The following is a 14,015-nucleotide window of genomic DNA, read 5'->3' as shown; positions in this document are numbered from 1 at the left end:
TGTTCACCTTGAGCTGAAGAGCTCAGAGACAGTGCCCAGGCCCAGAGTTCAAGCCCCACAACCAACCAAAAAAAAGTTTCTTGAAACAAAAGTTGTGGAAGCAAAATGATTTTCCTAAACAGGATAACTGAGGTATAAATTGAAATTCTAGTGTTCCAAATGCAGTTTTGCTTATGTGTGCCTACTGATTTAGATATACAGTGAGATCAAAGCAATCCTGTCTTCACAGTAAGGTCAAGGATTCCTTGGGCTACATCACAAGACTCTGTCCTAAAAAGAAAAACAAAAAGAGTACCTTCTAAATCACTAATAAGAATGAATGAGCTTGTTTTCTCTAGTAAAGATAGTAGGAAGTTTTCATTGGGTGACAAAAACTAGTCTTATAAATGAGATCAACTTTTATGTTTAGCTTATTTCTTACTTCTTAAGTAATTTACATTCCACACCTCGGCTAATATTCCATGATGCAAATGTATCTGAGGGAACGGAGACTCTCTTATCACTGTATATTTGGATTGTTTTCATTCTACTGCACTATAGTTATAAACCACACTGCATTAAACCTGTTTGTGCATAAATATTTATATGGCATGAATAGTATTAGGGAGAGTTCAAAACGGTACATATTTTAAGGTCTGTTGTATGTCTTTGAGAATAGTGCCAAAGTGCTGTCTGAAATGTCTTAGTAACATTTACTTCCATGGAAAATACACAGGTTGAGTCATAGATTGAGTTCTTAGAAGCAAATCTGGTTATGAAGACCTTTGGTGTGCTTCCTGGGAAGATAAGTGAAGTGGTTTGGTCAGCAAGGTGTTCTACAGATGCACTTCTACAGTTCAACTTCTACAATCTGATGGCTGATGGTCATTTGTCAAAGGCTTCCCTGGGGGACAGGGAAATACCAAGTATCTACATGGATACTTCCATAGAAGAACAACTCAAGTAGACTAAAATTTAAATTCCAAAAGGTATACAGTGAAAATCTCCTTCCTCTATAGCCTTTCAAAAATATCTTATGAGAACAGATTTTCAGGTGATAAGAAACTCACTAAATCTTATTTCATGTCCATGTAGTTCCTTCATATAATTCTCTTATCTTCCCATTGGAAGAGGTCAAGGTTTTTCCACATGGCAGCCCAGAATATAAGGTAGCATTTTATAAGCAAAGAGAAACTACCTCAAAGGGATGGAGTTGCTGAACACACAATGAGGCTTGGTTGCCCATGTATCATCAGCATATTTTTGCTATTCTAGGGGGAAATAAATGACACCTGTAGGCTTAGAGAAAAATCTCCTTCATTTGTAAAATGATTTTTGTGTCAAAATAAATGCTACGCTATGAGAAATATATTATGGAATAATGGATGGGGTTGAGGGCCATCTGTCTCTCTAGACTTTTAATAGATATCAAAGATTTTACTAAGAAAAATAATTATGTATCCAAGTATACAGAGAAAGGCTTAGGAATTTAAAACAAAACAAAGGAACAATAAAATAACTACATGTGCCAGCCCTAGCTTTGCCACAGTGATCTGTTGCTTGGCTAATTCACTCAACTTCTCTGGGCTTCTACATCACCTGTAATCTACATGCAGGGATATTGTGGGAATGAAATAGAATCAGTGCCTCCAACAAAAAACATTTAAATACTTTGATTTGAATACTTGATTAATAATACTATTAGCTTACATATAATGCCTGTAGGAAAAGTTTTATATTTTCCCTTTTTTTTTTGCCAGTCCTGGGGCTTGAACTCAGCTTGGGCACTGGGCACTGTCCCTGAGCTTCTTTTTGCTCAAGGCTAGCACTCTACCACTTGAGCCATAGCACCACTTCTAGCTTTGTCTGAGTAGTTTATTGGAGATAAGAGTCGCACATACTTTTCTGCCTGGGCTGGCTTCAGATTGCCATCCTTAGATCTCAGCCTCCTGAGTAGCTGAGATTACAGGTGTGAGCCACAGGAGCTCTGCTGTACTTTTCCATTTGATTTTACTTTTGCACTGTCACTATTGCTTAGCCATCTGGTTTAGTTTACTCTCTGAGATCCAGTCTGTGAGTTGAATTAGACATTTTATGTTCACAATGGACAAGGGTTCCATAAAGAACACTTTTACTGTTAATGTTGTTGAGAAAAACCCAGCAACGAAGACAGAGGCATTTTCAATGTCCTCTGTTCACCTTCAGTGGAGTCAAAACTAGCCTTCATAGTATGGTTATTAATAGAAGACGAAGGAGTGTTCAAAGTGTAATGTGGACTTGGATATTGCACACAGTCAAACTAGGCAAACCCAACCTAGCATTGATTTTGATAAATAAAAGTTTATCAAGTGGGTGGACCAATTGCAAATTGATCTTACTTATTTTGCCTATTAGTCTTACAGAGATACAATGCTAGATCTTTAAGTCTGCTCTTAGAAACAGGGTCTTTGCAGCAAGCATCTCCCTACCAAACATCTGAGCATCACGGACAGAATTATAAAGACGTGGGGGTACAGGCAGTGTAGACTTTGGGGCTTCAGAGTGGGTTTTGGTTTTTTCCTGAGTTATCTCTGCATGAATTTTCTATTGTTGGCATAACAATAGAAGCACCTGTTCCTGAAAATGCCTTTCCAATGGTTCTCAGCAACCATACACTGAACCCTACACCCCATCTTCCTCCTCAACGATGCAGCAACTCTGAGTTACTGGTCTGCCCTCTTCTTTTAAAAGCTCAAATGCTTAGATTGAGCCCACGAGATAATCCAGTATAATCTATCTGTTTTAAAATACATAACTTAATCACATCTGCAAAGACTCATGGGTCCCATAACATAACATGTCCAGATTCTGGAGATCTGAACATGGAAATCCCTGAGGGGGACATTAGTTTACCCAGTATAATTCCTGAGCCTTTCACATAATTACTCTCTTGTAGAATAATTCATCGTGGTGATCATTTACTGCCTTGTTGAACTATGTGGAGCAGGTGAGATACTGGCACAAGATTTGGAGCCATATGCTGCCTCTGCCTCATACTTTCATGTGGAGGGAGATTTTTTCCCTAGCAGAATACCCATTGCACATTAGTATCTCTTGAACATTGGTCCTTCTTTCCTCATCATTATGTGACTTTTTGGGAGAAGGAATTGGAACAGTATGGATCAGCCCTTGATGAAAATAGTATTTGGGACCTTTCTGCCTGCAGGTAGCATGAGTCTTGGTCTACTCTTGGCCACATCATAAGCCCAGGGATAAATATCTCTCTGAGGAACATCTTGTGATTGTCCAGTTCTGCCTATAGCTAAAGTGAGTCAATCTTCAACCATGCCAGTTTAACTATGGGGAGAGATATTGATCAACTATGACATCCAGAATAATGTACCTGGGAGTATGAAGTAGACAGTAGTGTACTCGGATATCTTATTGTAAGACAGTAGGAAAAAGATGCCTTCTCACCAGGCACCAATGGTTCTCTCCTGTATCCTAGCTAATTACGAGGCTGAGATTTGAGGATCATGATTCAAAGCCAGCCCACTGGAAAGTCCCTGAGTTATCTCCAATTAGATTTCATCTTTAAAAAAAGTGCCAGGAGCTGGTAGCTCACACCTGTAATCCTAACCACTCAGGAGGCTGAGATCTGAGGGTCTTGGTTTGAAGCCATCTGGGTAGGAAAGTCTGTGAAACCCATCACCAATAAACTCAGACAAAGCTGGAAGTGGCACTGTGGCTCAAGTGGTAGAGCACAAGCTTTGAGCACAGAGAGACTCAGGGATAGAGCCCAAGCCCCGAGTTCAAGCTCCAGGCTGGGAAATAAAATAATAATAATAAGTATGGAGATATGACTGAGTAGTAAGAGCATTCTTAGCAAGTGTGAGGCCCAGAGTTCAAACCCTTGAACTCCCCCCAAAATAAGGAAAGAAATACATAAAAATAACAATCCAGCTCTCTGGGTATTAGTATAAAATGAATTCCATTGCACATGGTGTTTTTGGACAATGTAAGAAAGCCTGGCTCTTTGTGTTATACGAAGAGCCAGTCTTTTGTAGGCTTGTTGGCTGTGAGGTCTAGAGGAATGATAGCCCCTATGATAACTTTCGTCTCATATCCATATGAAGGTTATACATGAGGTTACACTGGCTGCAGACCATTTCTTTTGAAGGTGGCGTTTGAAAAAGAAAAAAATCTAATATTTGCAAACTTAGGAATACTATGAAGTGATTGTCTATCTCTGAGTAGAAATAATGGATTCGAGATATCTTAATGGTACCCACAAGGAAAAAAAAACACATTTGGCAGATCATTAAGGTTTAATCATGAGTAGAAAGAGTTGTATTTTATTTACCAAACAATCTTAATTTGCTGTCTAAATTGAATTAATTGATTAGCTAATTTACTGTTTAACACTACTTGTTACCTTAGAATAGCATCACTAAACTTTAAATTAGTAAAGTTTGTAAACAATGGATTGGGAGATGGGCCTCATTATTTCAAACTTGCATTAAATACACATTCTAACCTATACTTCTAGGATAATAGCACATTTACATTACATTAAATTAAAAAATTAAGTTTGTTATCTAAAACTGTAAGGCAATCTAAAAGTTTTGATATAAAGTTTTCTCCAATATGGTCTATTTTAAAGCTTTCCAGTCAAATAAGCTCCAACATTTTATTAACAAATATGCAATAACCCAATGTTATTGATTTGGCTAGTGGGTTTCTTCTCTAAGGATCTTAATAGACTCCTGCCTTGTGTCTTCCGTGATCTGGAGCCTTAGAATTATAAGTATACAGCTAATAGACAGGAAAAGGAAGAATGGAAAATCCTGCCTCTGAAAAACCTCAGACAGGATATGAGTCCAATTCTACTAGTGAGAACTACTCAGGTGGCTATCATTAAATACAAAGTTTCTAGCTGCATTTTTATCAAGCAGAAATAGTCATGTACCATGAAAGAAGAGTATGAACTTCTACAAACAGCTAAATACCTATCATCAGTTAAACCCTATAGGGCAGTGTCTGACTATAAACTTTTCCTGAATTCATACACTTTTGTGAACTCAGTATTAGCTTATATTTAGTATACGTGATCTGGACCAGAACAAAATGCCTATGATGATTGAAATTACCTACACGAGGGGTCTAGTTCTCAATGGTTCTTCAATCTACAAGAGCAGAATTCTGCTTTTAAAATTTCGCCCAACAATCTTGGTCAAAAATATGTGGGAGGACACAGATAGCCAGAAATGAACCGGAAAAATAGCCGGCCCACACCCTGACATCTGAGACTTTCCAAATGTGACAAGCATCTTTAACTCCTGAGTTAAAGGAGGGGGCCCCTCAACTACACACTATGTGGACCCACCCAAGCCCATTTAAGTGGAGTTAAGAGTGAACCTAGGAGTTTGCACAAACAGATTTGTCCACTCAGTCACCAAAGGAGAAAAGCCTCAGCAATGATAACATGGCATCTTCTATCTCCAGCTGAACTTTGGGCTCCATACTACTAATGTTGAGGATTTGAGACTTCCCAAACATGCACAGGCCATGTGTCCTCAGATGTCTACTGTCAATTTCTGATTAAATAAAAAGAAACAAACAAAATAGCCTCTTTCATTTCACCACAAAAATGTCTTTCTTGACTGAGCTTTCCTTTGTCTATTTATTCATAGTATTTCCCCACTGCTGGATGATGCTCTTATGTTAGACTCAAAAACCAAGGTCATTACAATGTCATCATATCCAAGGACTCTTGCCAGCTGGTAACAAAATGTATTGAGTTCTGTAAATTGAACCTACACTTTTTCTTTGGGTGGACCTTCTGTGCAGCTGACAGTGATGGCTTCCACTTCATTTCTGTTTGGGGGTGGAGGAGAGTGAGTTGGACTGGCATTTGAACTCAAGGCCTTGCACTTGCTAAACAGGTGCTCTCTTTCTTGAGCCATCTTCCCAAATCTTTATTGCATGAGTTATTCTGCTTTCAAAGTTTGCCCTAGGGCTGATTTTAGACCATGATCTTGCCACCCATAGCCTCATATGAAGACCACTATTCCTGCCTTCTTAATTGGATGAGTTTTTATTGAATTTGTTTTGCTCCATCTGGCCTGAAATCATGATTTCCCCAATCTTTGCCGCCCAAATAGTTAGGATTACAGGCATGAGCAACTGTACCAGGCCAACTTTTGTGGTACTCTCTTCTCCTTTGTCTATAATTACCTTCTTTCCTACTTCTTCTGGACAGTTCATCTCAGATATCCGCCCAGATTCCTCTGCTAATACTTCTTAATTGCTACCGAAAGGTCCAATCTTGATGGAAACCACCATTTTCACACCTTCAATGGATGATCTGATATTTCCTGGAATCCACAGCTCCACTCATAAACAGTAAGTGTTCACCCTTGTGTCTTTGGATGTTATTTTCAACATGAGCTTCAGACATAACCTGGATATCATACAAATACCTGGTAACTGATTACATCCAAACTTAGCTCTTTCCAAATTTGTCCTTCCTTCAAAATTTCCTGATTTACAATGAAACTACTTTTGATCCACTTGTACAAGAAGAAAATGCAGGGTTCATGTTGACCCTATTATTTACTTTAACCATATTAAATTGATTATAAACATAACTAGTTTATTTCTTAGAAAGATTTAAATATTGATTCCTTCCTATTCCTACTCTATTATTATTGCTTTAATTGGAACTGTAAATACCTCCTCTTGATTGCCTTATATGGGTACCCCATTACTCTTCCCCCTCTCTTTAGATTGTTATGTATGGAATAATTCCAATCCTACCAGATCTAGTTATCAAAGTCATTCTGGATGGGTCAGAAGATTCAAAATAAGCCTGAACAGAAGACCCTAGAAAATTGTGATCACGACCCACATTTAGAAACCACTGGCCTTTGGGAAAAAATAATCTAATGAGTAAGTAAGATCTGTAGCAGGTGCCATAGCTACCAGTCCTCACATATTTTTCTAGAATTTTGTAGGTCACCTCTTAGTCCTAAAACCGGAAAACAAGGAATGAGCAACAAAGGCTCTAACTTGATGCATCTAGCTACTTCAACAGCAAAAAATTAAATTCAGTCAACGTTATTATTGAAGGATAGTGAACTGGAGACACTGTTGGATCACACTGAATTTCATGTGTCTCTATATTCAGTACATTGGCCAGATCACAGATGTCTTTAATCAGGAGAATTTGAGAGTACAAGTCAACACATTAGGCAAACTGGGATCTAACAGAGGCTATTGTATAACCTAGTATCCTGAACTTCAAATGCTTCACACTTAAGAGAAAGAGAGAAGAGTAGGAAACAGATAACCATGTATCACTATTCCTTGGATGCTTCCTCTTTTGTGCAAGGGAATTAATTTGGTGTAAAAGTGTGGAGACTTTGCCAAGGTGGCTAGAGCTAGAAGAAAGAGTGAGAGGAAACCAAGGAAGCTTGGAAGGGTAGAAAACAGAAAGGAGACCAGTGTCTTTGCAAGAACAACTTGGTGAGGATGTCCTCATGGCTGCTAGATGTACGAAGTCCATCTGGTTTTGCCTACCTTATTTCTCATTCAATACTCTCCAGAGAACAGCTAACCGGTCAGGTTTACTTCCTTGCTGACTCCATTGGTTATCTTAGCACTGAAGAGAGAGGAGCTACACATCCCAAATGTCTGGACGGGAGCAAGGACTATTTATATGAGCTTATTTTTCCGAAAGGAAACCAGGCACTGTTAAGAAAAGAAAAGAAATGCTGATGAGTCAATCCAAAAGCAAATATTTATCACAGGGCACATAAGGAAAACTGAAGACGAGAAGAAAAAGAAGGGAGAAAACAGAGTGAGGAAATAAAGGAAAAAATGTGTCCTGAATTCACACCAGAGCCATATAGGAATTTATTTTGCTTGCTTTGTTTTTATTGCTTTTTAAATTAACTGAAAGAAAATCTCTTATGGATTTGATAACAATACATCTGGTTCTAATAACCCTAGAAATCTCTATTTATAGACTTTAAATGTGTTGCTGAAATTAAATGTAATGTATGAACAAAAATTCCAAGATACATTTAGGATTTGCTTTCTCAATAAAGCATACCACAAAGGGAATAAAGAAATTCTTTACTCAAATTAGTGGTGAATTCTTTTGTCATGAGGATAGGAGTTTATATTCATTTCAGAGAAAGTACATAAATTGTTCTAGACAAGAAAAACAAAAGTAGCCCAAGGCAGTATTTCCATTATAGAAAAAGGCACATGTCCGTGAATATCTAGTTTAATATTAACAAAAGTCATTCAATTAGCTATGCATGTGCCATTGTTATGAATATTTATTCAGGTCTCAGCTAAGTAACAGTGGTATCTTTTATTCACTGGTTCAGAGATTCAGATGTAGCAAACATTACCCTTTTTGCCCTGGTGGGAGATAAGAAGATTTGAGTCCAAAAAAGACCTGACACTTCTCAGCACTGGAAATGCAAATTTCTTTAGAACTTTCAATTTTATGTTCAGGAAATTGCCTTTGTTGTATGCTGATTTTATTTCTTCTCTAAAATCGTTAAAACAAAAAAATCTGATGAGATACTATCGCTTCTATAATAATCATCATTATTAAGCATCTAAAAAGTATAGTTTCCTTCTCCTTATCCCTTAAGATAGGTAAGTAAAGGAAGGAGGGAAACCATGTGACTCACAGGTAAATTAGACTAATTAGTGCAAGATAACAAAAGCCATGATAGACAAGTGTATGACAGACTCAGTTAACCATTTAGGATATCCTTCCTGCCACTGCCACTTAGATATGGACTTCTCAATAGAACTCGGCTTGGAATATGCAACCTATTTGTTCTACCTAATTTAGATGGGATTCATTCATTAAAAACACAAGTCTTTGCACACTACTTTTATTTCCCAGAAGATATATAGTAGCACAAATTCTATGGTCTTAGTTCCTTCCCACATTTCTTTTTAGAAATACCTACCTGTCCAACCAGGTACTTCATGTTCCCTCGAACCTTGCCTTCTTCTCCTTCCACCATGGAGAAAGAATTAAAAGAATTCTATAATCCTGTACATTTTTGTTTAAGTGAAACAAGAAATCAAACCCAAGGCCTTGTATAAGCACAGCAAACACTTTATCACTAAACAACGTCCCCAACCCTACATACTCTTTTATCTTCCTTCCTGATGATCTGTCACTTTTTATTTTCACAGTCTCTGTGCCAGAAATGGAGCAACCACACACACACACACACACACACACACACCCCTTTTACATGCTGTAGAAGCATTCTGGTTTTGAGAATAAACAAGCCTGCTTTCTGAAACAGATGTTTGTATTACCTGTAGACTTCAGTTTTCTGTTTCCATCACTCATTGCCTTCTAAATATATTCTTTTTACTTCTTAGAAATGGCCTTATAGGAATACAACATTTTATTTTACTTTCAAACACTCCAGGAATAATCTCTTGATCAAAGATATTATCACCGCTCAGGAAATTTAGCATAGCCCTTGGTTTGTCAATAGTAAAAACTATAATATAGATCTGTCTTTAAGAGGACTAAAATTTATTCTGGGTAGGCTTTTAAGATAATATTTATTTAAGTGAATATGTGTATTACCTTCTTTCTTTAGTCAATACCTAGTCTTCTTGATTCTTCTTTCAGTTGTATTTCAATGGTCACTTTTTTCTTCAATGGTCATTCTTTTCTTCCTTTTAGTTCTTTTGTCCCTAGTTCCTGGTGATTAGCACAAACAGGAGTCCATTTACCTCAGCTTGTTGTAACCAGGTATTTATCACAGCAACTTTGTTCTAGCATGTACCTCTTTCTATGATGTAGACTGTCAACTCCATGGGATTAGGATTTCTGTCCACTTGGGCTTCACATTATAATCCCAGTGTCTAGCACCATGGGTGGCCAATTTTGTGACCCAATAATTGAAAATTTAATTATATATACATTTATTTCCAAGGTGTGTGCAACTCATCTGAATCTAATAGGTCATATCTGCTAAGTACATTTGCAAGATTGAGGTGAAATATCTTGACTCAAAGATATATAGTTGTGGAAATTTTCTACCACCTGCAGCAGGACAAAGTAAACTCTCCCCGGAAGAGATTGGTCCTGCCCCTTCATCCCTCTCAGCCTTCAATGAGAGCAACCTGACAGTAACTCTAGGCCTCACAGTAAGAAATACAGAATGTTGGACTGCATTCTCAGTATACTTCAGCTCCCAGCTGTACTTCTGTGCATGTGAACTCCATCTTCTTCCCAATGGCCCCAGAGGAGCCTCAATGCCTGATGGGCCACCATCAAAAGAATCTGTTAGAGCAAGGCTATAACTGAAGCAATGGGATAGTAATGTTCTTTTGGCCTAGGGCTTCAAGTGCCCCGGATAGCATAAGATCCTTAGTACTGTGAGGCTTTTTCCTCTCCCTTTGTGTACCTTAGGGTCAACTTTTTAAGAGTGATTGAAATTGCTGTCCTTAGTTGGTGTGGAATTAAAGACTTTGGTCCTTATAACCATTAAAGCTTTAATTAAGTCAAAAGTTGGAACTCATTACCTCCTGTGCAGCTTGTGATCTAGCTTTCAAATTGCATCACTTCCACAGGTCTGGACATACAATCCCTACTTTTTACCAAAAGTTTCTTAGCCTCAAGAGTTGCCGTTGCTCACTCCTATCTTTTCATAAAGGTACTGGGTTAACTCACTGACGGATGCTTGCTTTCTGTTTGGCTAGATATGCCAAGGCCTGCAATATTTGATCCTAAGGAAAACACTGGAAATGTAAAAAGTCTGGTGCACTGTGAACGGCATGTTGTAAATTGCTTGAGAAAAGGACTGCTTCACTCATTTCTTATGACCTGCCTGGTGACTAGCATTTGCTGGTAGTAGTAACAAAGGTTCACTGGTTAATTATTCACTTGAGTGATGGGCTAGCTGGATCAGGATATCCTTAGAATTAAACAAGAGGCCAAAGTGCTGTTGGACCTAAGCTAACAAAGTATCAAGCTGCACCACCCAAATATTGTGGGTAATCATGTATGAGTAAAGCCGTGAAAGCTGTGCTTTGTAATTGTTCTCTGAACCATTATCACAACATCATCAAATCTAAAATGCTATCAATTCAACATAGGAGCATTATTTCAACCTACCTCAAAGAAAGAAAAATAAAAGAGTGGTTCACTAAATTGCTCTAAAATGCTTATGAGGTCATGGATGGTAATTCACATCTAGATGGTAGAGTGGTTAAAATGTTAAAAAAAAATTCTGTACTAGCCAGGTGCCGGTGGCTCACGCCTGTAATCCTAGCTACTCAGGATGCTGAGATCTGAGGATCGCAGTTCAAAGCCAGCCTGGGAAGGAAAGTCTATGAGACTCTTATCTCCAATAAACAACTAGAAAACCAGAAGTGGCACTGTGGCTCAAACTGTAGAGCTCTTGCCTTGAGCTGAAGAGCTGAGGGACAGCGCCTAGGCCCAGAGTTTAAGCCCCATGACTGACCAACAAAAAAAAATCTGTACTTTAGAGCATTTGGAATAAATCTGAGAGTGTAGTGGTGTTGGGAATAATATCAAGGAATGACATGAAGACCAAAGAGAAGAGGAGGATGTGGTAGCATCCAGGGACAGCAGACATGGTTAATATGAAAAATCCTGCAGATGGTGTCTACCAACAAGGAAGCCTACGAATTGCTAATGGAATGTTCTTTTGTACCTCTAAACTGGAGAGACCATGTTGAACCATTGTTTTTGTTTGGAAGATAAATTCACTTTTATAAGAAACATAAAGAAAAGGAAAGAGCTATATGTACTTATTCATTTAGGTGTATTTTTTGAAAAGCAAGTTATATAAAAAACTTATAATCATAGCCAATATGAACAAGAAATGATATCAATACTAACGACAAAGTAGATTTTATGTAGAAATTTGGTTCTCGTGGCCTATATTAACCTATAACAGGCATTTTTTGTTTTTGTTTTTGTTTTGTTGTCAGTCATCAGGTTTGAACTCTGGGCCTGGGTGCTGTCCCTCAGCTCTTCAGCTCAAGGTAAGTGCTCTACCACTTGAGCCATCACAGCAACACTTCTGATTTTCTGGTGGCTTATTGGAGATAGGGGGTCTCACAGATTTTTCCTGCCAGGGCTGTCTTAGAATTGCCATCCTCAGATCTCAGCCTCCTGAATAGCTAGGATTACAGGCATGAGCCACCAGCACCTGGCAACAGGCATGTTTTATCTTTATCCAAGAGAAATAGTCATGAATAGAAATGCTTTTCTAAGCAGCCATATTTCAAAAGATCGAAAGAAAAAAATATATAAAATGAATTCTAATAATCTATTTTATCTAGAGGCATACCTCAAATATTATTGTTTCCATATCTAATCTATAAAAGAGTTATGGATGAGATAATTCCTCATTGTATTTTTTCGTATTGAGTCTTCAGATTCTGGTAGGTATTTTTCCCCCATCCTGGGGCTTGAACATTGGGCCTAGGTGCTGTCTCTGATCAACTATTGCTCAAGGCACTCTGCCACTTGATCCACTATGTCACTTCTGGCTTTTCCCATGATTAATTAGAGATAAGAGTCTCATGGACTTTCCTGCCTGGGCTAGTTTTGTACCATCATCCTGAGATCTCAGTCTCCTGAGTGGCTGGTATTACAGGTGTGAGCCACCAGCGCCTAGCTCCGGATTTGAATAGCCATATCTCAAGTGTTCAGTCTCCCATGTGGCTAATACATGACAGGGAGGCTTTCCCATTCTTTTCTGCAGCCTGTGTATTTTTAAGTCAGAAAAACACCTATGCTTCTGGAATTGTCATCTCAGTAGAGAAGTTGCCTGGATTGGATGTTAAACTCTTAAAGAAAGAACTTTTACAAGACACATATAATTCCAACTGCTCCAGAGCCTGAGATACGAAGAATGTGGTTTTGAAGCCAGCCCAGGCAGACAAATCCAAGAGACTTTTATCCTTAATTAACCAGCAAAAATCCAGAAGGAAAGGTATAACTCAAGTGGTAGAGTTCTAGCCTTGAGTGAAAAAGTCCAGTGACAATGTAAAGTGCTGAGCTCACATCCCAGTACCAGTATACAATAACAACAACAATGAAAATCCTACCTCATTTCCTATGAGCATAGCTATATGAAAAACAGAAAATACAAGACAAATATGATAATGTCATAATTTCGAGATGACTTATTCAGATTCAACACTAAATTATGTTACTTTGACAAGCATGGGTTATGATCTTATACATACTTACTTGATAGACATAACAGATAAAATTGTGTATATACATCAACTTCAAACTCCAATGTTGCTCATATATGACCATGAGCTGGCATCCAAAATAGGCAACATGAAAGATATAGTCCTTGTTCCTGAAGAATTTCCACTATAGTTAGAAAAATGTCTGGGCTCATTTGAACTCTAAAATTCTTTTCCTACACTGTAACTCAGTGATGTTAAATATGACATGAACTAAGTGGGAAAGCAGAGAGATTTTATATATTCTTTTCACAGAGAAAAAAATGAATTTAGGAAGTATAATCTTACTGGGCGTCTGATGTCACAGAAGTTTGAATCCTCTCAGGTTTTCAAAGGAGCACATGTTATTGACTAAGACAGCTCTTTCTGTTGTTAGTTCATGCTCTTCTTGGTTCCCAACAAATCAGGCATGCTTGGAATGAACACAACCAAAATATTCAGATTGGGTATGGTTGTGAAACACACAAACCAACAAAACCTCCAACATAAAATGTAGCATGAAGAGCCAGAGAAACCACTGAAACCAAAATATACCCTACATCAACATGTGCTACATTTAATTTTTCTTTTGAACCAATTTCTAAGGCCAAGTAGCAGACTTTATACCCCACAAAACCAGGTTTTCAAATACTGGCAATGACCTGTGTCACTTAATTTTTGTCTTCTTCTGACACCTTTGTTTAGTGACTTGCCAGATGTGTGGGCTCACAGTGCTTTGTAAGTGCCTCAAAATTCCCCTGAATAAAACAAGGAACAAAAAAAGA

This window comes from Dipodomys spectabilis, unplaced genomic scaffold, assembly GCF_019054845.1.
Source record: "Dipodomys spectabilis isolate Male_0828 unplaced genomic scaffold, ASM1905484v1 ptg000069l, whole genome shotgun sequence".
NCBI classification, from domain to species: Eukaryota; Metazoa; Chordata; class Mammalia; order Rodentia; family Heteromyidae; genus Dipodomys; species Dipodomys spectabilis.
Note: the sequence above shows the minus strand (reverse complement) of the source record.